Source organism: Camelus bactrianus, chromosome 4 (assembly GCF_048773025.1).
Source record: "Camelus bactrianus isolate YW-2024 breed Bactrian camel chromosome 4, ASM4877302v1, whole genome shotgun sequence".
Lineage (NCBI taxonomy): Eukaryota > Metazoa > Chordata > Mammalia > Artiodactyla > Camelidae > Camelus > Camelus bactrianus.
The window spans coordinates 54525790-54547983 of NC_133542.1; the positions used below are offsets into that span (position 1 = coordinate 54525790).

Here is a 22194-nt window from a genome sequence, read left to right on the forward strand (position 1 = left end):
ATAATCTGGCATTTAAGAAATACAGTCAATATTGGAAACGTTATCTGTCTTGAGGGTGGTGGTGGTTTCACTGGTGTGTATGCATCTACCAAAAGTCATCAAATTGTACATCTGAAATATGTGTAGTTTGCTGTGCAGGAATAATACCACAATAAAGGTGTTAAAAATTTAAATAAATAAATAAATAAATAAATAAATAAATAAATAAATAAATAAATAAATAAATAGGAAAAAAAAGAAATACCATCAGTGTGATAATTTTTTTAAAAAGTTGAAATAAATACTGTTTTAAAGAAGAAACTTGGAGAAAACAAACAACACAGGGAGCTTAAGAGAGCCTTAAAAAAAAAAAAAGAAACATATTTAATATCTTTAAAGTGATGAGAGATGGTATTGCACCCATAAACCAAGAAATGGGTGCTATAAAAATGAAATAATCAGAGAAGAAGAGAGAGCTCTCAGATATTTAAAATACGTTAATCTCGGTAAAAGTTCATCAATATTGAAGTAGCGAAAATCTTATGTAAGGCTGAACAAAAAGACACAGAAATGAAAAGGAGGATCCACCAGGAAGAACTATACCCCAATAAGAAAAATTAAAGAAAAGTAGAACGAGGAAGAAGAAATTATCAAAGAAATAGAGGATACAAATCTTTAAATTCAATGGGCCGATGTGTACCTAGACAAAAACTAGAATGTACAAATGCAAATCATCATGAAATTTTAAGATGCCAGAGATACAAATGTAAAATGCAGTTTCCAGTTAAAAAAAAAAGAGGACCACAGACAAAGAATACATATAAGAAATTAGACTGTTCTCAGCATTAGACTTCTGGGCATCAACACTGAGTTTTAGTCAGTGAAGCATGCCCTTTAAATTTGCGAGACATGTTTTAACCTAGTTTCATTTTATTTTATTTTAGTTTTATTAAAGTATAGTCAATTTACAATGTTGTGTTCATTTCTGGTGTGCAGCATAGTGATTCAGTTGTACATATATATATATTCTTTTCCATTATAGGCTATTACAAGATACTGAATATAGTTCCCTGTGCTCTACAGTAGGACCTTGCTGTTTATCTGTTTTATATATAGTAGTGTGTATCTGCAAATCCGGAACTCCCAATTTATCCCTCCAATCCCACCCTTTCCCCCTGTTAACCTTAAGTGTGTTTCCTATGTCTGTGAGTCTGTTTCTGTTTTGTAAATAAGTTCATTTGTGTAATTTTTTAAGATTCCACATATAAGTGATGTCATATGGTATTTTTCTTTCTCTTTCTGGCTTACTTCACTTAGAATCACAATCTCTAGGTCCACCCATGTTGCTGCAAATGGCATTATTTTGTTCTTTTTTATGGATGAGTAGTATTCCATTATATAAATGGAAACCACAACTTCTTTATCCAGTCATCTGTCGATGGACATTTAGGTCGTTTCCATGTCTTGGCTATTGTAAATAGAGCTTCTGTGAACATTGGGGTGCATGCATCTTTTTGAATGTTGAACAACGTCTTAATAAGCAGTGTTAAATGACAAGTAAAGGCAATTATAAAATATGTATTTTCGAACAATATATTGAATGTAAGTCTACCTCAATTTTCTCACTAGTAAATGGGGATAATAATATCTACCTCATGGGGTTGGGAGAGCATTAAGTAGACAATATATTTAGAGCCCCAAGTACATAGTTAGTGCTTGGTGACAATAATATTTATCAGTGAGTGGGAATTTGAGGATGGGGGCAGGAAATGAGTAATAAAAGGAGAGGAGCGGAGAGGAAAAGGGCTGCACACCTTAGTAAAAGGAGCTGCAGCTGGGCTGATAGATATGAGCCTTCGTAAAAACATGCATTGAGTCTTAAGCTTTCGGTTATCAACTATTGATGCTGAAATGAACCCAACCCTACCTCGCACCTTCCCACCACCGCCTTTCACTGTTATATGCCCAAAAGTTTAGGAAACAAACACATACTCCTCCTTTGCTGAGTAGCATTTTGAAGGGTGGACGAATTAAGAAGGAGGTGTGCTATATGCTTGGGAAACACTGAGACAGAAATGTAAAATAAAATTTGAAAATTCCACAGAACGCAGTACTCAGAGCCATAGGTAACTTGGATAAATGCAAAGTTCTGAAATTTTTTATAAATCTACATCGAACCACAGACTAGGGTTTGAGGAGATCTTGAAATAGGGAAGAAACTTTGTATTCTATTACAAATTAATCACTGAAGGGATGTTGCCTGTAAGCTTAAATTATACATAATGGCCCATCGCCGGGAACCCTGCTTCCCAGGTGATGAGCATTAACCTAAAATCTCTGGGTTGGCCTCACAGGAGGCACCTGACCTGGCCCACCTGTGAATGGCTACAGGCAGGAAGACATTAACCCATCCCCTCCGGAGTCGAGCAGGAGCCAGGAGTTTCCTCCCACCCCTTTTAGTATAAAAGAAGCCTGAATTCTAACTTGGAAGATGGTTCATTAGAAGATTACTCTGCCGTCTTCTTGGACTGCTGGCTTTCCAAATAAAGTCTCTATTCCTTGCCCCAACAACTCATCTCTTGATTTATTGGCCTGTCACGAGGCGAGCAGGACGAGCTTGGACTCAGTAACAAATTCTGGCAAAGCCAGCTAAGAGTCTTGCTGCAACCGGCCCCGACTGGGGAATTTTCGGGTAAGGCCCCAGCAGCTGCCAGGAGCGCTTGTCCTGAGGAGCTTCCCTTCAGAATTCCCCAAAGCTTCGCCAGCTGCCCTGCCACTTGTAGTTGGAGCAAGGAATCGACCGTCGTCTGGGAGCCGGCGGGCTCCATACAGTAGGGTAAGTGGCTCCGGTGTGTACAGCCGGAAACTCCTTTTCCTCCAGTTGGGGCTTTTTTTTTTCTCCGGAATAAGCCAATTTTTCTTGTATTTGAGTGGAGTGCCCTGTTGGAGAGAGGAAGTAGTTGATGGACTTTCCCCCCATCTGTGAACTTGTTTGTTAGCTTCTGCTATGTTCATTCATGTTGAAATGTGTTTGTGCTTTTGGCGCAGGAATTTGTGTTTCTGGTGCTTTGTTGTTCTTGAATGTATAAATACGGGAAATACTCCATCTGTCCCTAAGGAAGGCTCTTTGGGGCATATCTTATTACTGCTTAGACTTTTCCTCCACAGCTACTGAAGGATGTGCTTCAGCCAAAGAAGGACTAGGCTGAAAAAAGTGGAAGTTAAAAGATTTAGGAATAAACGAGAGTGGCAAACAGAATTTTATGATGTGCGCCAAGCTTAGAGAGAAACCCATCCAGGGATTAGATGAAAGATACTGAGAACCATAGGAAAGAACTTTCCAGGGGAAAAAAATATAGAATTGATAGAATTGAAAAAATATATATATATAATAAGGTTTTACCTTATTTATGCATTTGGAAAAATTACTGCTGGGTGTTTGACATATCTGTTGGTGTGTTTAGACAAAGAAATTTAGTGTGATACATAAAAGGAAAATTAAATAAGTGGGAAAAAATTGAGCTAAGTATTAACCACAGGAAAAACAAAAAATATATATTAAAGAATCCATACTAGTTAGGTAGGTAGTGAACTATTTAAGTAGTTCTGGCAGTATTAACTTACCTATAGATTAAGTCAAAAGTTGTTATATAATTATATTGGAAAGCTGGAGATTTGGAAAGGGAAGAATGGGTTGATAAGGGAGATAAATCCTCAAGTAACATAATAGGAATCCAATTCATAATATCAAAAAATCATTAAAAGTTTATTATTTATACATCTGAAAGTAAATATTGAAAGAAACAATTACAAGAGTTTAAAGTAGCTCCCTCTGAAATATAGACCGAAGATAGAAAAAGTTGGGGCAAAGAATTATTGTATTTTCTATAAGCTTTTAGTACTACTTGATGTTCGAACTATGTGTATCACACACATAATCTTTAACAGAAAAGAAAAACAGTCTCATGTTTTTACTATTACAAATATTGCGAGGGACTTTTGCATCCGCCGTCTCATTTGGTTTACACAAGAGTCCACTGAGATAGAATTTCCTGTTAGCCCTATTTTATAGATGAGGAAATTGAGAATCGGAGAAATGAGGTGACTTGTGACAAGTCTACTCATTCTAAATCCTTACCTCTTCCTCTATCCAAAAGTTAAAGAACAATATTGTAATATGTGTGTATTTATAGTTTTGTCTGACTCCAAAAAGGTACTTAAGTTAACTTATAAAGATGAATATAGCATTGTCATATACATTGAACTAAAAATAAATCATTTGAGAGGCACATAGAAATAAGGATAATAGGTTCCAGGGTAAAACTAGTTTATCAAATGCAAGCTAGTAAATCCTGTATATCATAATAGAAATAAACCCAAAATTTGGCTCTGAGCTCCCTAGCAACCAATGCTAAAAAGGAAACAAGATTAACAAATTAAAAGATTCAGTTTGTCCACAAAGTAGTATCAAATCATATATATCAAAAAAAAAAAAAAAAGGAACCCCAGCATTTCTTGCTGCTGAAACCAGGGAGAACTTGCACTCACTTATCTTTATTAACAAGAAACTGCATAATGTGACAAACAATATCCTCAGAAACATTCTTAAAACATGTCAGCGACAACTAGAATCTGGGTCTTTCAATATAGATCAATTTCATCACACCGAAAACAATTTGAATAAAAATAAATTAACAGGGACAAGAGGAGGAGCATCAAAATAATGAGACATAAGTACAAGAAAGAATTCAAAGCAGGTGTAACGTTCCCATTAGCCATGTATACACATACACATATACATACATACATGCATATACACACACAGGTAGACAATAAATCTTTACAGAGTTTTGAAATAACTCAACTTCCTGGTGCACTCACCAAGAGAAACTAAATGCAAAACGTACACAACCTAATGATGATTTACACCACTTTTTAAATAGGATTCTTCACTATACATGAGTTAAAATTGATTCATCTATCCAAAATGGTGACATTGGTTTTAGAAAGACTGGTTCACCGCTATTCTTTCTCTTAGAAGCAGTTGTCTCTTAAATCCTCTCCTGGTCCACGATAACAAAACCATCTCATCTGTTAAACGTTGACTCTAGATGAGACATGTTGAAATTTTGTCTCCAGAAGAGTTGTCCAAATCCTATGGCATTTCATTGGGCCACAGTACCGGGGATGGCGATTTGACTGAGCCAAAGTGGAGAGTGTGTGAAGATGAAAACGTCGGAGTTGCCGCTGGGCGTCAGGTCCCTGGGGGACTCGTGTGCTGTTCTCTGGGCGAATAACGGGCCTCCCGAGTGCTGACACCATGTGCTGCCGTCCTCGGAGGTGCCAGAAGTTCCCCCTCGGTCTTAATGCATTTAGACCCTGCTGAGTTCTAAGCACAAATGGGAAAAGCAGACCTCTATTATGGAATCCAGACCTGGTGCCCGTGGACCTACTGGCGACAATACCCAAGGGGTTGTCTCTTTTATTTCAAATCATCCACTCAAAACTTCCCCCCGTATGCACACTGTCCTTCATGCGGCTCATTCCTGCAAATAAGTTCAGGCTCAATGGAATTGTCAGGCTCCTATTATCAACGTAGCCTGTGTCTTCCCAGGACAAACCAGCCTGGGGGTTAGAAATGGATTCTCATTAAAACAGTGTTGCAGAAGGTCTGCCTCAATTCCCTCTTCTGACACTGGCACCATCCTCCCCATCGCACCCACTGATTCCCAGGAGTCCTCTCAGGGCTGCCTCCCACTGCTCGCGTCCTCACTCTGTCTGCTCTCACCACGCACCTTGTCTTCCCTTCCCGGTCCAGAACGTCTCCCTGATGTCTGTCACCTTCACAGCTGCTTCCCCAGGACTGAGTGAGCTGGCTCACCACTGAGATTGTGTTTTACTCCCCGGGCATGGAGAAAACGCCTCCAGGACTCAGCTGAATGTCCCATCACATTGGATGCCCACAGAGGTTCTGAAGGTCTGTGAGCTCACTCATCGCTCTCTGCATCCTCAGTGCATTCTGTCCAATCCTTCTTTCCTCCCAGGAGAAAAGCAGACTGGTTGGGAGTGTTTGCACCAAGAAAAAAAATCCATCTCATAGCAAACATTCCTCCGGTCCCCAAGGATTCCTCATAAGAGCTCTCCACCGCACCCGCTCACAGGGCAGACAATGTGCTAAACCAGCTGTTTAACACAAGAGGCTCCCGGTCCCCGGAGACCCGAGACAAGCTCCCGAGACGCAATATGTCTCCATTAGCCAAGCAACCGGCTTTGGGTGTGTTGTCTAATTCCGTATTCCTGTGTTCATTAGCTGCAAGCCAGCCTGCCAGGAACTCGGGGCTCACCAGCTTTCCTAAACGGAGGAGAGAGAAACGCGTCAGGTGGCCTGCCCCATAGGTCTGTCTCTCCTGGGACCCTGTGCCGGAGGGCCTTGTTACCACCACAACCCGTGGAGACTTAGTGGCAGGCCACGCTAGGACGTCCATGCTGAGTTAGCCGGGACAGGTGAGTAAACAGGGACAGTCATGGAGGGAGAGGGGTTGACTGGGCTGCGGGACAGGTCCTGAGAGAGGGGGCATCCAAGTCCCGCTGTCCAAGGGGGCAAGGGGAAGGGGGAACAGCACCGCAGGTAAGAGCTCAAACTCCAGAGTGAGACCGAACTGGTTTTGAATCCCGGCATCGCCACTTAGCATTGACCTTAGGCGACTTACGTAGCCTCTTCTGCCCCAGAGGTAATAAAAGAACCCCCAGATTGTCCCGAGGAGATGATGCTTGCAAAGTTCTTAGCATGCAGCTTCGCCCAGGGTAAACGATAATTAGTGCTCTTTGCAGTCTGACTTCAGTCTCCAAGGGCAGGTAGGGCTGGGCTGGTGGACGTGACCTCCTACCAGAAACACCGCCACAGAGAATGGCAGCTCCCTGACTCTGGGTTCTCCTTCCAGACTGCAGCAATGTCTGAATTAACCAGTGACGGGTCAGGGCGGGTCTCACCCAACACGGTGGCCACAGCTACCTGCAGTTGTTGAGCAGGTGAGATGCGGCGAGTCTACACCGGGATGTGCCTTGGTGTATAGTCCACACTGGATTGGAAAGGCTTTGTGTGTGTGTGTGTGTGTGTGTGTGTGTGTATAAACAAATCTAGTAAAATAGCTCATTAATCCTTTCTTGTATTGCCTACATGTTGACATAGCTGATAATACTGTGTTTATATTGGGTTAAACAGAATATATCATTAAGACAAATTTTACCTCTTTCTTTTTTTTTTACCTTTTTCAATGCAGCTGTAAGAAAATGTTAAATTACTCTTATGGCTTGCATGCATGGGTCACCTTGTCTTTCCATTGGAGCATGCTGGTTCAGGTGGACAAGTGTTCTAGCTAATGCGTTAGACTCAGGGACCCCACTCCAGTGCCAGGAAAAGTGGGGCAGAGTCAGGAAACTGAGGCAGGCAGGGTTCTGAGCTAACACATAGGCCAGGCCCAGCCCCCTGGAAATAGAGATGATGACGAGGGGAGCAAGCCACATCTGAGACCCATCTCTGGGTGGAGAAGAAGCCTGACAAACAGCCAAGCCTGCGGGTTGGCTGCGGGAACTGGGTGGGGCACAGCCACGAGCTTTAGGACCTGTGCTGGGCAGGGCTGCAGGCAGACCTGGTAACTGAGAGAGCTCCCATGTTTGGGATTGTTTATAAACCTGGGAACAGCAGGCATCTCACAACACCACCTGTCCCTCACCTTACGGGTCATTGGCAGGAATAAGGCATCAAGGCACCTCCCTCGAATGGATTCACACCCAGCTCAGTACCCCGGGCCGGAAAAAGCAGGGAGGAGAAGCAGAGAGGTTTTGGAGGGAAACTTTCAAAGTATTGAGTGTGGCCTCAAGCCAAGGCAGCCACAGCCAACTTCCAACCCGGACTAAGAAGCATTCTTGGAGAACTCTGTCCCCTAAGCCCCGAGAACATGATCATAGTTGGAACCATATGTAGCGCCTAACATGTTTAAGGAAACTCCTGGCTGTCCCCTGCAATCTCTCGGTCCCAAACAGCCTCTGAAATGTGATTATGTACAATCTAAACCCAAGTCTCCTCTCAGGCGTGACATCAAAATCTGTTTATTAACTCCCAAAGTTCAAGTTTTCCAAGAGTATGTGCTGTCCTTCAATGAATGAGGGTGAGCCGTTTCATCACGTTTTCTCCAGTTTAAAACCTGAGAAACTTAGCATCTGATCTAGCCTCCGTGGGGTCTAAACCATCGAGCACACGTGCAGGAGACATGTGGAAGGCACTGGAAGGGAGAAGAAAGAGAGACAGTTTTGCAGCTGAGGAGACCTCTGTGATGCACGGGGCTCTGGGCTTAGATTATTTTTAGACTTTGGCACTAAAATCAGAATTAGTATTTCATGCCTTGGCCTTCTGAAGACACCCACGTGACTTTGTCTTTCTGGACGTAGCATGTGTTCCAGTGTGGGTTGTGGGAAGACCACTCCCCGAGCACAATGCTGAACGTAACATGCCAAAGGCAAGTCTGATTCCCGTGTAGAACGTGGATTTGAAAGGGCCACGTGGCCATGAGAAAAAGACAGCAACTTTGGTTGCTTCTACAAGACATGAAAAAACCTTGAACGACCTCTAGGAAACATCGGAAGCCACCCGAGTGGGATACCTCCAAAGTGTCTTATGAAAAATCCATTACACTTGACTGTCCTCAGTGTTTTGGTGTTGCTTGTTTATTTCAGCAGCGTGGGTGACTCACCTCTATAACCATGCATCACATGACGACTGGTTCCAATACACTGGGACACAGGTGAGGTCGGGACATTTCCTCTGTACTCCCCAAGACCTCTGAACTCACCCCCGCTACGGTGTCATGCACCCTGTGCTGAGACTACCCACTAACTCCACCCACGAGGGCCCCTCTGGGTCAGGTCTTCGCCATCTAACAGATCCTATCAAGTCCTGGAACCCGCCGAGCACTTCGTAAATGTGTGTTAACTAACAAAGAATGAATTACTCCCTAAAACTCTGAGCTCCATGCTTCTCGGCACCCCTGCACTATGTTTACAACGAGGAGCGCTAAGTCACCTAGTAATTCACTGGATTGTAAAGCTGACTCCTTCTAGAGAAGGACCGGGTGGGAAGGCCAAGGAGAAGTGGGACCAGGCCAAGGTTTTCTGAGGGGGCAGTGTTGGTTAGGTCAGCCAGAGATGACCAAGTTCACGGTGAGCTTAACAGGAATAGAAATAATCCAGCCTCCCCAGAAACACGTTCATTACCATAATACTAACGATGCTAATTATAATAACAAAGAATATTCACATACTCTTTTTCACGCTTGTGTCTTGACTCTCTACGATGTTCCAGACAGTGTCCTGAGCGTTAAGGACATGGTGTAAGATGATCAAAGTCCCCCACCTCATGGACACGGGGAGATGATGTAAGGAAGCAAATATCTAACACAGCACCCGGGAGAGGGGCTGTCAGGAGAGGAGGGGCTGCACGTGATACAAGGTAACTGGAGAAGTCCTCAAAGGTACGTTGATAGATGAGTGGAGAGCAGCGGAGAGTGTTCCTAACAGGAATCAAGTACAAGAGCAGTCAGCACGGTCAGGGAGGGGCAAGGTGGCCAGAGGACCAGCTGCCCCAGTCCACTGCTTCCCAAGTGAAAACGGATAATACAGCATCTCATGGTTGTGTCGTAAAACTAAAAAACCACCACCACTGTAGTAACAAAACTTCTTACCAAAACCAAGACCTTTATTTATTTTTTCTTTTTTTCATTGAAGTATAGTTAATTTATAATGCATTAGTTTCAGGTGTGCAGCAAAGTGATTCAGTTATACATTTTTTTTCCAGATTCTTTTCCATTATGGTTTATTACAAGATACTGAATATAGTTCCCTGTGCTACACAGTAGGACCTTGTTGTTTGTCTATTTTGTATAAAGTAGTGTATATCTGTTAACCCCAAACTCCTAATTTATCCCTCCCCCTTTGGTAACTGTATGTTTTGTTTTCTATGTCTGTGAGTCTGTTTCTTGTTTTGTAAATAAGTTCATTTATATTGTGTTTGTTAGATTCCACATATAAGTGTTACGATATAATATTTGTCCTTCTCTAACTTACTTTTCTTAATGTGATGATCTCCAGGTCCACCCATGTTGCTGGAAATGGCATTATTTCATTCTTTTTTATGGCTGAGTAGTATTCCATTGTATATATACTGCATCCTCTTTGCCAGTCATCTGTCAATGGACATTTAGGTTGCATCCATAAGACCAAGAACTTTAGATGTCTTCCCCACCAAGCCCTAGACAAGGGACAAGTGATAATGTCCACACAGTTTATTTTTGACTCTTGGTAATAAATGCACAACTGCTATAAATGTCTCTCTTAAAAACAAACTACCACCATCTACCCTCCAGCTGATGTAAAGCTACACGTAGCTTTAACCACAGGGCCTGGATTTTACTGGATGGTGCTGGACTGTGTCAGGTTTTTAGCTCCATTTTCATTAACTTAAAGCTTACAATCACCCTGTCACATAGGTGTTACCACCCTCATTGTGTCAGCAATAAAATAAGCCTCAGAAAGTTGATTTCTCCCCCCCAAATTACCCAGTTTATAAGTAGAGTTATCATAATTTCCACCCAGATGTTCCACCCATTCTCCATCTGCAGTCCTTTGTGCCGCTCTGTCCTATCTGCCTGCAGAGAAAGGGAGGATGGAACAGGTCTCCTGGGTGAGTGTTTGGGGAACTGGGAACAAGATTAGCCCTATGACCCAGGGATTGAGGAAACTTCCAGGATGCATTTAGTCCTCAAAATAGGAAACCATAGGGAAGTGTGCCTGTTTACTTTCCTTAGGTGACTAAGAGCATTGGTGGGAAAAAGCCACCTAGACTAAGTGCCTTTGAAAATTAGAATGAAATAAAATCTTCCGAGATTACCTGGAAGATTGAGGAACTGAGCTAGAAAAAACCACTGGACCAAGTGGTGGGCTCTCCAGAGCGTTTTCATTCATTCATTTCATTCATTTGTCCATTTCAACTCCTCACTTCACATTTATTGACTGTGTATTAACCTCCTGCAGCTCTGCTCTTGTAGTCTGTAGTGTGATGACCCGAAACAAACCGTCACTGTTCTAGGAAAGACAGGATAGCCCTGAACCGGACACAGTCAGAAGGCTGGGGTTTGACTCAGAAAGTTGTTGTTACTCAGTAGCTTTGCAAATTACCTAGTCTATTTCCTCGGTTGTTAAAAGAAGATAATAATGTTGGTCCTATCTTCTCATAAATTCGTTGGGAAGATTTCCTACGAGACAAATGTATGGGAGTACCTAGCACAGAGCGGGAATTCAGGAAATGTTACTTGCATCTCAATGTGTGGTTAAAGCCTCTTTTATTGGGGTTAAGTCTCTTGCTGGTTTTTAAGAGCAAAATCCAGAATGTGGAATGAAAGGAAGTAAGCAGAAAGCTCAGGGAGCCTCCATTTTTTCCAGCCCATTCCATGTGCACATGCTTGGGGGGAGCCCCATCTTGATGGCACTGCCAGGATGAGGGGAAATCCCAGGAACCTTAAACGTGGCCTTGGCTGAGACTGGACACTAAGACTGCAAAGCCTTGGAGAGAATGACAAATACAGGGAGAACCAAAGACAAAGCAATTGTCTCTGTCTTGTGAGAGGTGCATGTTTGAATACACACCTTCAGTATTTTCTTCTGGAAGAGCCGCCCACAAAATCTGATTCGGTTATGCCAATGGAATGCAGTTGCCTGGGCACCGTCCTAGGAAATCCACTTGGGAATAGCTTCATTAGCCAGCATCTAAAACGGCGATGCTGGAAAGCCATGTGTTAAAAAAGTGAAACTGTTTTCTGTGATCCTAGGAATACTGTATCCTGCTTTGTGCAGTGATACAAACCTGGGGCACCTTCAGGTTGAGCTGTGCTTCTGCAGCCTCTTTGCTGTCTCTTTACAAGTGTTCTCCGGAACTGAGTACTGAAACAAGAGCTGGGGTGGTCCCTGATGCAAAAAGACGGAGGAATGATTAAGCCCTTACTGCAGGGCTGAAGACAGAAGATTCAAAACACGGGAGAATTCACGGGAAGAACTGAGATCGACCAGTTCTCTAAGGGGAACTTTGACTTTCCGGCAGGTGTGTAACAACAGTGGCCGAGGAGGGGCAGAGCCTGCTTCCTCTGGGTAAATTATTTCATATAGTTCAAGCAGCATTTGACAAACCATTGCTTGTCCTCCTGGGGATGTGTTTGTTCTTGTGGGAGCTAGGCTCATCGCGGGAAGCAGAGCCCGTGACAGCAGGGTAGACGAGGAGACGCTGTGAGGTCTCTCCCTTGGACTAGAGAAAGCCCTGTCCAGATGCAACGGCCTCAGATTGGTGAAATTGTCCAGACTGATGTTTTGATGTCCTCTGCAGGGTGCTCTGTAAAGGTGGAGGCTTTGATAAACATTAAAAATGAGAAAGCATTTTTCTATTTCTTTAATTTTGTATCTATATGAGATGATGGATGTTCACCGGTAAATTTATTGTGGTAAACATTTCATGATGGACGGAAGTCAAATCATTATGCTGGACGCCTTAAACTTATCCAGCGCTGGAAGTCAATTATATCTCAAAAAGACTAGAAGGGAAAAATGAAAGCATTTGGTGGTAGCTGCACGTATGTGCAATATACCAAAAAACATTGAAAGGTATACTTCGGAGAGATGAATCATATGCTGATCATATCTCAATAAATCTGTTTAAAGAAAAATGAAAGCTGTCTTTGTGTAGCTTAAAACAGAAGGAGGTAACAAAGGACATCCTGCCCCACCTCTACGCAATATGTATTTCTTCTTGACTTGTGAGCTTAGTTTTTTATTTTACTTTTATTTTATTTATTTATTTATTTGAAGTATAGGTGATTTACAATGTTGTGTTAATTTCAAGGGTACAGCGTAGTGATTCAATTATACATACATACATTCTTTTTCATATTCTTTATCATTATAGGTTATTACAAGATGTTGAATAGAGTTCCCTTATATGTGGAATCTTAAAAAAATGACACCAATGAACTTATTTACCAAACAGAAACAGACTCACATAGAAAACAAACTTATGGTTACCAGCGGGGAAGGGGATGGAGGGATAAATTCGGAGTCTGGGGTTTGTAGATACTAACTACTGTAAAATAAAGAACAAGGTCATGGGCTGATTTTGATGTCTTTGGTAAGAGCCACAGGGCAAGTTCTTAAAAGTGGGTGGACGAGCCTGCCATTAAGCAAATGACACACCCTGCACACCCCTGCCGGTCTGTTATCCCTGTAAAAAACAAACGGGAACAGGAAGATGGAAGGTATAAAGCAGGCCTTAATAAGGGGACACCTCTCTGGTGTGTCTCTGTCTTCTGGATATCCTGGAGTTGAGACCTGCTGGCGGGCACGCCTGCACAGCACGTGGCCACACCCCCTCCGAGGCGCAGGCCAGAGATGAGCAAAATCAGGTCGTGCAGACTAGGTACCCACCTGTAGGTGACTGTGTTCCTTTGCTTCTCCCCGAACGTCCCGTAAAGTCTCGTTTGTGAATCATCCTCTCCTCGGCTGGGGGAATCCCTGCTACAACAAACAGAAGCCCCATGTACTGAGTCCCCACCTGCTCCCCACGAGAGAGAGCTTTATGAGATACTATTTGTATTAGTCTGCTCCGGCTGCCATAACAAAACAGCCCAGAGCAGGAGGCTTACACAGCAGACACTTACACTCCACACTTTCAGAGACGAGAAGTCCACGATCAAGGTTTGGACAAATTTGGTTTCTGGTGAAGGTGTTCTTCCCGGCTTATAGACGGCTGCCTTCCCATGTGTCCTCACATGGCCTTTCCTCTGTCCTTGTACAGAGAGAGAGATGGTCCTTCTTCCTCTTTTTATCAATCCTATCAAATTATGGCCCCATGCTTACAACCTCATTTAACCTTAATTACATCCCGAAAGGCCCTATCTCCAAATGCAGTTAGGGTTAGAACTTCAACATAGGAATTTAGGTGGGGACAAAGTTCCATTTTACACTTGAGGAAATTGTGGCTTAGAGGAGTGAAATAAATTTGTCATAGCCAAAAAGCCAAGCCCTGAACCCAGGATGTCCAATGGCAGAAACACACCTTTATCCACTTTTATTACACCGCTGTAGTGAATATGTGTATGTACACTTTGGCCAACATGGTACTGGGAAAGCTTAGGCTGGGTGGAAGCAGAGAGACCTCAGGGGAAGGGAAATTGTAGCCAGGCGGGAGTCATGGCAACCGGGTTCTCCCAGCTCTCTCTACCAGGGCTTCACCCTCTGCTGCCAAACTTGGAGGTTCTAGGTCTGAGGTTTATGAAGAGAGATAACAGTTTCACTTATATGACTCTAACAAAGAAGAAACATTTTAATCCGGATACTGGAGTCCCCAACAGTTTAGATAATCACCATATATCTGGTGGCAAAGCAGGGAGCCTGTGGCTCAAACTCACCCTATTCCTTTTAACACAGAGGAATAGCAGGTGAGCCATGGGGACCAGAGTCCCTTATTACTACCACAAACAGACCTGCCCACCCTGGGGGACCCCTTGCTCCCAGCCTTTCCTCTTTTCCTTTAACATCTCAGTGCCTTTGCCCAGCATCCTATTCCGTCTGCCTGGGATGCTAAGAGAAAATAGTAACTTAAAAGATGCCCAGCAGTCATAACAGCTAAAATGTCTTCTATTGGTGTTTCACTTATTCATTCAACAAATGCTTGCTGGAGGGAAGGAAACTGCTCAGTGGTAGAGCACATGCTTAGCATGCACAAGGTCCTGGGTTCAATCCCCAGTACCTCCATTAAAAATAAAATACTTGTTGCCTTCCTATTATAGATCAAATACTATTCTCGGCACCAGAAATACAAGAGTGAATAAGTCAGAAAAGATCCTTGTCCTCCAAGCACACTATGTTCTAGTAAGGAACTTATATTCTTATGAGGATCTTAACCTTTATCTTAAGGAGAACATCTCTACTGCTAAGCCAGTCACGGGCAGCATGAAAAAATCGAACATGATTTGCAGTCACGATTAGAAGACCCGGTTTCAAGCCCTGGCTTCATGTCTTTTATTTATTCATGTAACATCCACTGCGTCCCAGGAATTATGCCTGGTGCCAGTGATGCAGAAATGACTAGGGGGGAGAGACAGACCATCACAGTACAATGCGCTAAGTGCTATAAAAGAATCACCGTCAGAGTGCTTTGGAATTACAGAGGAGGGAGCAGTCTGATCTCTTCGAGAAAATACAGGCAGCTTCACAGAAGAAATTAAATTTGAGATAAGTAAAAAAAAGGTGAGGTTGGTCTATTCCTCAATATGCATAAAAGCATACAGCGCTTGGGGAAACAAAATCAACCTGGCTGATGATAATTTTAGGCGGTGGGAGAGAATATAAGGAACACAGGTTGGCCAGAGACTTGTCTCTATTTCTATGCTTATTTCACAAACCCAGCTCTGTCGGCTCCCGCACCTTCATATTTGACTGGCACAATTGGAAAACCATAAATAAAACCTACCTCTACAAATGCTTCTGTTCTCCAAGTGTACATACAGGCAGCCATATGTAGATACATATTTTAGCCTATAAACGTATCATAATGAGATATAATGGTCCTGAGATGCTTCATACTCCACATTTTGATGATTTGACTTTACCAATCGTTATTCAAATTTGACTTGGAATATAATGTATCTTTACCTCATACTGAGACAGAAGAATTAGCCTCAAATATCATAAAACTTAGCGCGTCAGAACTTGCATCAGGAAAGCCTACACTTGCACTGTCAAAATCTTGGACTCAATTAAATGATGTTTAAAATCGATTGCTTTCCAATCATTATGGGAGACTGAAAGCAATCCTCCGCCATTAACCAGAGGGTAATTGATCGTGAGAGGGTCCAGTACTCTAAAGAAACTTCTGACCACTCGTTCAGAAAGTTGCTGCCCAAACCCCCCATGCCCCAGCCTTCACGAAGAGGTGGGAGAAACAATAAAGCATGAACATATTGCTTTTTCAGCCTTCATGCCATTTGCCACGTAATTCCAGCTTTCTGCTTTCCAGGCACATGGCAATGTTAGATTCTCTTCAAGAGTTTCTTGTAGATTTTCCAAAGCGTTTTTCCTTTCTCTCACAATGGCCAATGATAATAGCTGCCTCATCAGCCTGGTTCCAGAATGGGGACAAGACAAAGCAGACATCCAGCCACTTTGTATCACGTGTACACAGCAGATGAGAAATGAAGCTCATTAAAAACCAATAAAAATGGGGGATTGTTTGTTACTAGGTATAATCCAACCTTGCTAATGCATGAGTTTCACAGGTTTGAAAGTTGAATCAACTCTATTTTAAGGTAGGACCAACTAGTCAAGTATTGAGCACACAGCTTATACTAGTATGTGCTCCGTACTTTATCTTCATTTTCATACCTGCTGGGTAGGTTGGTGTATTTTGTAAATGATGAAACTGAGGCTCCAAACAGTAAGTTGCCGAGCCAAAACACAGACCCTGGCCTCCTATTCCAAGTGTGGCCTCCCTTTTATGATATTTCATCATTTCTCCTATTATTTCTAATTTGCAAGATATAGTCTTGCCAAATGTAACCCAGCTACCACATGAGGCTTGGCCCTCAAGACCTAGACACTTGCCTTGAATCCTAATTCAATGCTTTGTAGAAAGTCAAATCCTTGTCTGAGAGTTTTGCAAATTCCCAGAGGGCTTCTGAGCCCAAGCCTGTGTCTGCTTCCTGGAATCCTGGATCATTCCACATTTACAAAATGTGAATGAAACTGAGCCCCCTTGCCAATTTCTTAAAAAAAAAAAAAAAAGCAACCAACAACAACAAAAATCTTCGTTACATGTAAACACACATGCACACACACACACACACACGCACACACGCACACACACACATACACACAGAGAACTGGATAAAAGGGTTTTTGACAGATACTTAGATCAGACAACTGCATATTTCATATTAGACATTGCCAGTCTTTGAAAGTCCTTTCAAGCCACCCCACCTCTAGGAGAGTCCCTTTTGTGACGTATGCCCCCCAGGACACCTAAATTCCCCACTGCTCCTGGCTCCTTTTCCCTCTCACTCCTCCTACCTTCCTCCCAGGTTACTCCTGGAAATCCAAACTCCTCTCCCTCTGCCATTCAGGACAAGCCAGGTCTCCTGAGTTCTCCCTTCTCAGCCTACACCGTCAAACTCAGCAAGGCTCTCAGCCTTCCATTTGACAGAAACTACCCTCTTCAACAGTCAATGGTGGTTATTTTTAAAAGCACTTTTTCTGTTTCATACAAACTTTTAAAATGTTTCTTTTCTCTCTTCCTTGATGTTATGTATAGCCCTTTCAGATACGAATGTAGAACAGCTTTAAGGCAACGCCGATCCAATTCCCTCACTCAGTCACACTCACCATTAGACACGTCTTGAGATCTGTGCCAGGCAAGGTAAGAGACAAAAAAGATCCCGCCCCTGACCTCCAGATGTTTACCTTCGAGTTGAAGACCCATGGTAACTGCACATAGAACATCTCGAACACCTCCCAGGCTGTTACTGGCATGGTAGCCTTCGTGAAGGCAACGTGAGTTCAGTGAGGAGCTAATGCAGTCAGGCAAGGACTTGAGAAAGGACTAAATGGATGTGCAGGGTTCAAAAGATAAACAGGATGGGGAGTTTCCAACAGGCAGTGGAGAGAGTGTAAGTGATAGCATGTAAGTCAAGACAAGCTGGTGGGAGCCACCCTGGTGTGCACTAGTCACATTTCATCTCATTCTCCAGCCCCTTTCTAGCGCGCCATGCCGAGAGCCAGAGAGCGATACAGAAGTAAAAAATGTATCAGGCCCAGTGTTTTTTTTTTTTAACCTCAAGCCCCAGATACTTTTTCATACCCCAACAGTTCTCAAATGGTGACTCCACAAAGCAAGTTTATTATGAGTTGAACTGATGGGTTCTGTGTCTCAAATCGAATCATTTCCTAATTCTTGAGGATAAATATTAATGGATAACATTTCGTTCCTTTTTGAGGTTTTCTTCTCTACATTTTTTTTTTAATCCTTTCACTCAAGTTTCCAAATGTTAACAACAAAATAACAAGTTTCAAGTAAAGGAGAGATAGTCTGCACTCAGTTTTTCTGTTTCTTTGTTGGTTCTTTCATGAACAAGTACTCCAGGACGGAGGAACTCAGGCTTTGGAGCCATTCTGCCTGGGTTCCCATCTCTGCCTCATCAGTTAGGAACTGTTAAGTTCTTCCTTGGAAAAAGTTGGATGAAAATCCCTGTTCTGAAGCCAAGAAGGCATCCAGAACTCCTTAACTGTTCTGGGGGATACAGGATTAGGGGAGAAGCCCTAGAGGAAAGGTTAAGGTTTTCTACTATTGTTGCTGTTTGGGGGTTTCGTTATGAATACGTTACAGCCAGGGGTGCAATTATGTAGTTAGGTAGTTCTCAAATGGAATATATTTCGGCGTTGGAATCACGGTCAGAGCTTCCTTCTACGGCTTCAAATCCTGCCACTACTAATAAGACGAGTTCTTATTAAAATAGAGAAAACTGAACAGGATGCACTGCAATCCCATTTTAAGATTCTCTTAGTAAGCGAATTAGTCCTGACATCACCCTGAAACTGAGTTCACTCTGTGCTTAGATGGTTACTCTGGCCTCGGCTGAAGGGTGCTTCTCAATCACACTTCTTCTCGGAACTCATGAGCTAGGATGCCTTCATTCAATCCTCCACCGACTAGACGGTAAGACGTCTCACAGATTCACCTTTACCTACAGTGAGGATGTAAAATCAAATACCAAATTATTAAAGCAGCACTTCTCTTCTAATCACTAGGCATTGGTTAGAGATTGACATTTTACAAATACAGTCAACACCCTGCTGAGAGCATTGGTGTTTGCATCACGGAGGTATCTCTTCGGCCTCAAGACTGCAGATTTTTGGAATTTATGAATGTATATATTTCAAGGTTATCCTGTTTGCAAAGACCACAATAAACCAAATCCTGTGAGATCTCACTGAATTGAAACAGTGTGGTCATTTTTAATGGCCCAGGGAAAAATCTCTACGACATCAACAAGGCTGCATGGTTTAAGTATCTCAGAAGTCAAGGGCATAGCTTCCACAAGAAGTAGTTTCTTCAAAGCGGAGACAAAAATCTTTAAATAACTGACTTACCAGATCAAGGAAAGTACTGGGACCCAAATCTCCGCAGTCAATTTCAGATACAGCAAACCCAACTAAGCTGCAGAGACTCAGATGAAAACTCTGCTTACAAATTCAGCCATGGGAAGTGCAAGTTCTCCAAAAGAAAGGATAATGCTCTTCAGAATCCATTAGGCTGGAATCCAGGAACGTGGTTAGCAGTGCCCATAACCTGTCATCAAGAGTTCTTGCTCATTAAAATACAGTAAATGCCAAGGATTGGAGCATATTCAGGGAATATAGGTCAAGTTGTTTTTGATAAATACTGAAAAATAGTGGTTACTAAATCTGAAGGCTTCCTATCAGGCATTTTCTAAAAAATATTATCTCCAACCCTCATAATCACTTTGCAAGGTGAGTGTCATTATCCTCATTTTATAAATGAAACAAGGAAGGGTCAGGAGCATTGGGGCATCTTCAGAAGGGCTGAGACGCAGCACCTGATGGAGCCAGGAAAACTCAGGGGTGCTCCGCACCAAGCCACGCTGGCTTCCCCGCATTCTGAACCGCTTCCCCAATGTTTGTAAGGCGCCTTTCTGTACCGTCATTGCCTTCTTGGCCCTTGTCAACAGTTCTCCAGTGTGGGTGTTACTATCCTTGTTTTAAAGAGAAGGAAACAGGCTCAAGAAAATAAGTGACAGCTGAATGTCACCCAGGGAGAAAGTGGTGATTCTCTTCCGATGGTACCACCGTGCACCTGCACTAGAATTCGCAGCAGAACTCCAGCACCAACCAGGAGAGTAAGCCTCAAATTGAGCTGAGTTGTGGTAGATCCTTAATCAGACACATTCCATTTAACTTTTTTCAAAGTCTGTTGCCATGGTTGTTAAGACCAGCATGCATTCCTTGAGATTACAACGATCTCACAGCTGACGATGCTGGAAATTGCATTGTGAGGTATCATTGCAAGGGGAGTGAAACCCAAAAAAGAAAGGAAATTTAGCTTATAGCAATAAGCTTCAGCGCCCAAGGCCACTGTTCCATTTGGAATTGTATTTAAATATTTTTACCAACCCTTACTACTACTACTACTACTACTACTACTACTACTACTACTACTACTACTACTACTACTACTACTACTATTATTATTATTATTATTATTGTTATTATTAAAGAAGTGAATGGTCTTTATAGGAAGAAATTTTAAATATAAAAATGTAGAAAGAAGATGGGGGAAACACACAGTTCCAACATCCCAAGTCAATTATAACTATCAGTTTAAGGGGATTTTTTGCTCTTTTTAATACATATATCCATTGTATATATATACACACACATATATATGTGTGTGTATATATATATAGTTTGACATATCTTTTATAAACGTGTCATTATACTGGATATATAACTTTACATCTTATACTGAACATTATAACATGGGCATGACCAGTACCAGGTTAATGGCTGCTTAACTACCCATTAAGCATGGTTATCATGATTTTACATAACATTTTTCTCAACAGAATAGTCCTTTCAGCTTTTACCAATTGCTCTCTATTATAAAGAACATTGCAGTGGGCATCTTTATGCCTAAAGTCATCATTTTTTCAATATGTAGGCTTATTTCACTGGCTGGATACTCAGAAATGGGACTAATGGTCGTTTTTAAATCTCTCGGTAGATATTGTCAAATTATTTTTCTAAGTATATGCCTTTCCCACTTGCAGTATCATTCATATCCTTTGACTATCCCAAGTTCAACAAGTTGACAGAAAACTTCCCAAAGTATTATCTGGAAAACTGTAGGGGCCTGTGTCATTCGTTCTGAATTTAGCCATCACGCCAGTTCATTCTCAGGCTAGAAATCATCTTTGGCTCCGAAGGAGAAAAACTGAAGACTTTTCAACAGATAATCGATGTCCTCAAACCTGCACTGCCCTTTGAGCCATGCCCTTTGCTTCATTATTGCCTAACATTTGGGCACCGTGGAGAGAGCAGCTAACCACAGACCCTTACGCAGCACGCGTATGCAGTTTCTTTGGACAGTCTGGTCTGGATATTCGTGCTGGTGGTGGAGACTTTGTGAAGCCTAGCCTTGTCCAAGTTGGTCAACAGCTGATCATCCATGAAGCAACAGTCCCTTGGGACAGCTCATTTCAGGTTCCACGCCTTCCCTTTGGAAACTCTTTTCGCCATAAAAATGTTCCAATGTCAGGACAGCTCTGAGGAAATATACCTTAAAAGAGATGAAGCGAGGGCTTCACCGAGTCTTTTAAAAAGAGGGTTGATGCAGATATCTGCAAGGAGATAGAGAACTTCATTCACCAGAATCCTGCTCTGGGCTGGAGAGCCTGAAGAGTATTCCCAGCAACAGAAAAAAAGAGGAGCATCGTCTGGACTGGGAAAGGAAAGACAGGGGCAGGGGACATGGGGCGAGGGCCAGAGACTGAGAGAGAACCAGAGGCTGAACTGGAAATAGGAAAAGGAGAACTTTTTACATCTTTGGACAGATGGCTGAATGAAGAAAACACTGAATATATCTTGCTGAATAAGATGAGGTGTAAGCCCCTGGAGTAGTCATTTAAGGAAAGATAATAAAGATCTACATCAGTTTCCAGTCTTTAGAGCTAAACTTACAGTGGTTTGGGGTGGAGGTGGTGGCCGTGAGTCGTACTTATTGGGCTGTTTTGTGTCACCTGGCAGGAGCAGGTCTCCAGGTGACTCACCTGTATTTAAGTTATATGACTATTGCCCAAGGAAACCACTCTGAACTGAGACTTCACCAGAGTTCATTTACTTTATATGTCGATGGGCTCCCATCAACCTTCACCTCTCTCATCCCATCGCCAGCCCCCCAGGTTATGAATTCCACTTATGAAACCTACAATCTCTCTTTTGCTCTCCCAATATTGACCTAAGCCCTGACCACAGCTGCCAACCATTTTTGCTCTTCCTCATACAGACTTTGCTCTCCTATCTCCCCTACATGCTCTCGCATGGCATTGCCCC

The 22194-nt window shown here is 42.6% G+C and overlaps 1 long non-coding RNA gene across 4 annotated transcripts; it reads left to right on the forward strand.

Annotated features, from left to right (window-relative positions):
* The first annotated feature begins 2680 nt into the window (after nt 1-2680).
* Nucleotides 2681-12688, forward strand: LOC123612846 (uncharacterized). 4 transcript variants are annotated; one of them, XR_012506485.1, is made up of 4 exons: nt 2681-2815; nt 5829-5956; nt 6290-6483; nt 6921-12688. It is a non-coding gene; the product is annotated as an uncharacterized LOC123612846 (long non-coding RNA). The 4 variants fall into 4 exon arrangements; XR_012506487.1 differs by lacking the exons at nt 2681-2815; nt 5829-5956 and having other exon boundaries at nt 5981-6483; nt 6921-7008; nt 8713-8780; nt 9338-12688; XR_006720118.2 differs by lacking the exon at nt 2681-2815 and having other exon boundaries at nt 2996-5956.
* Nucleotides 12689-22194: the final 9506 nt, after the last annotated feature.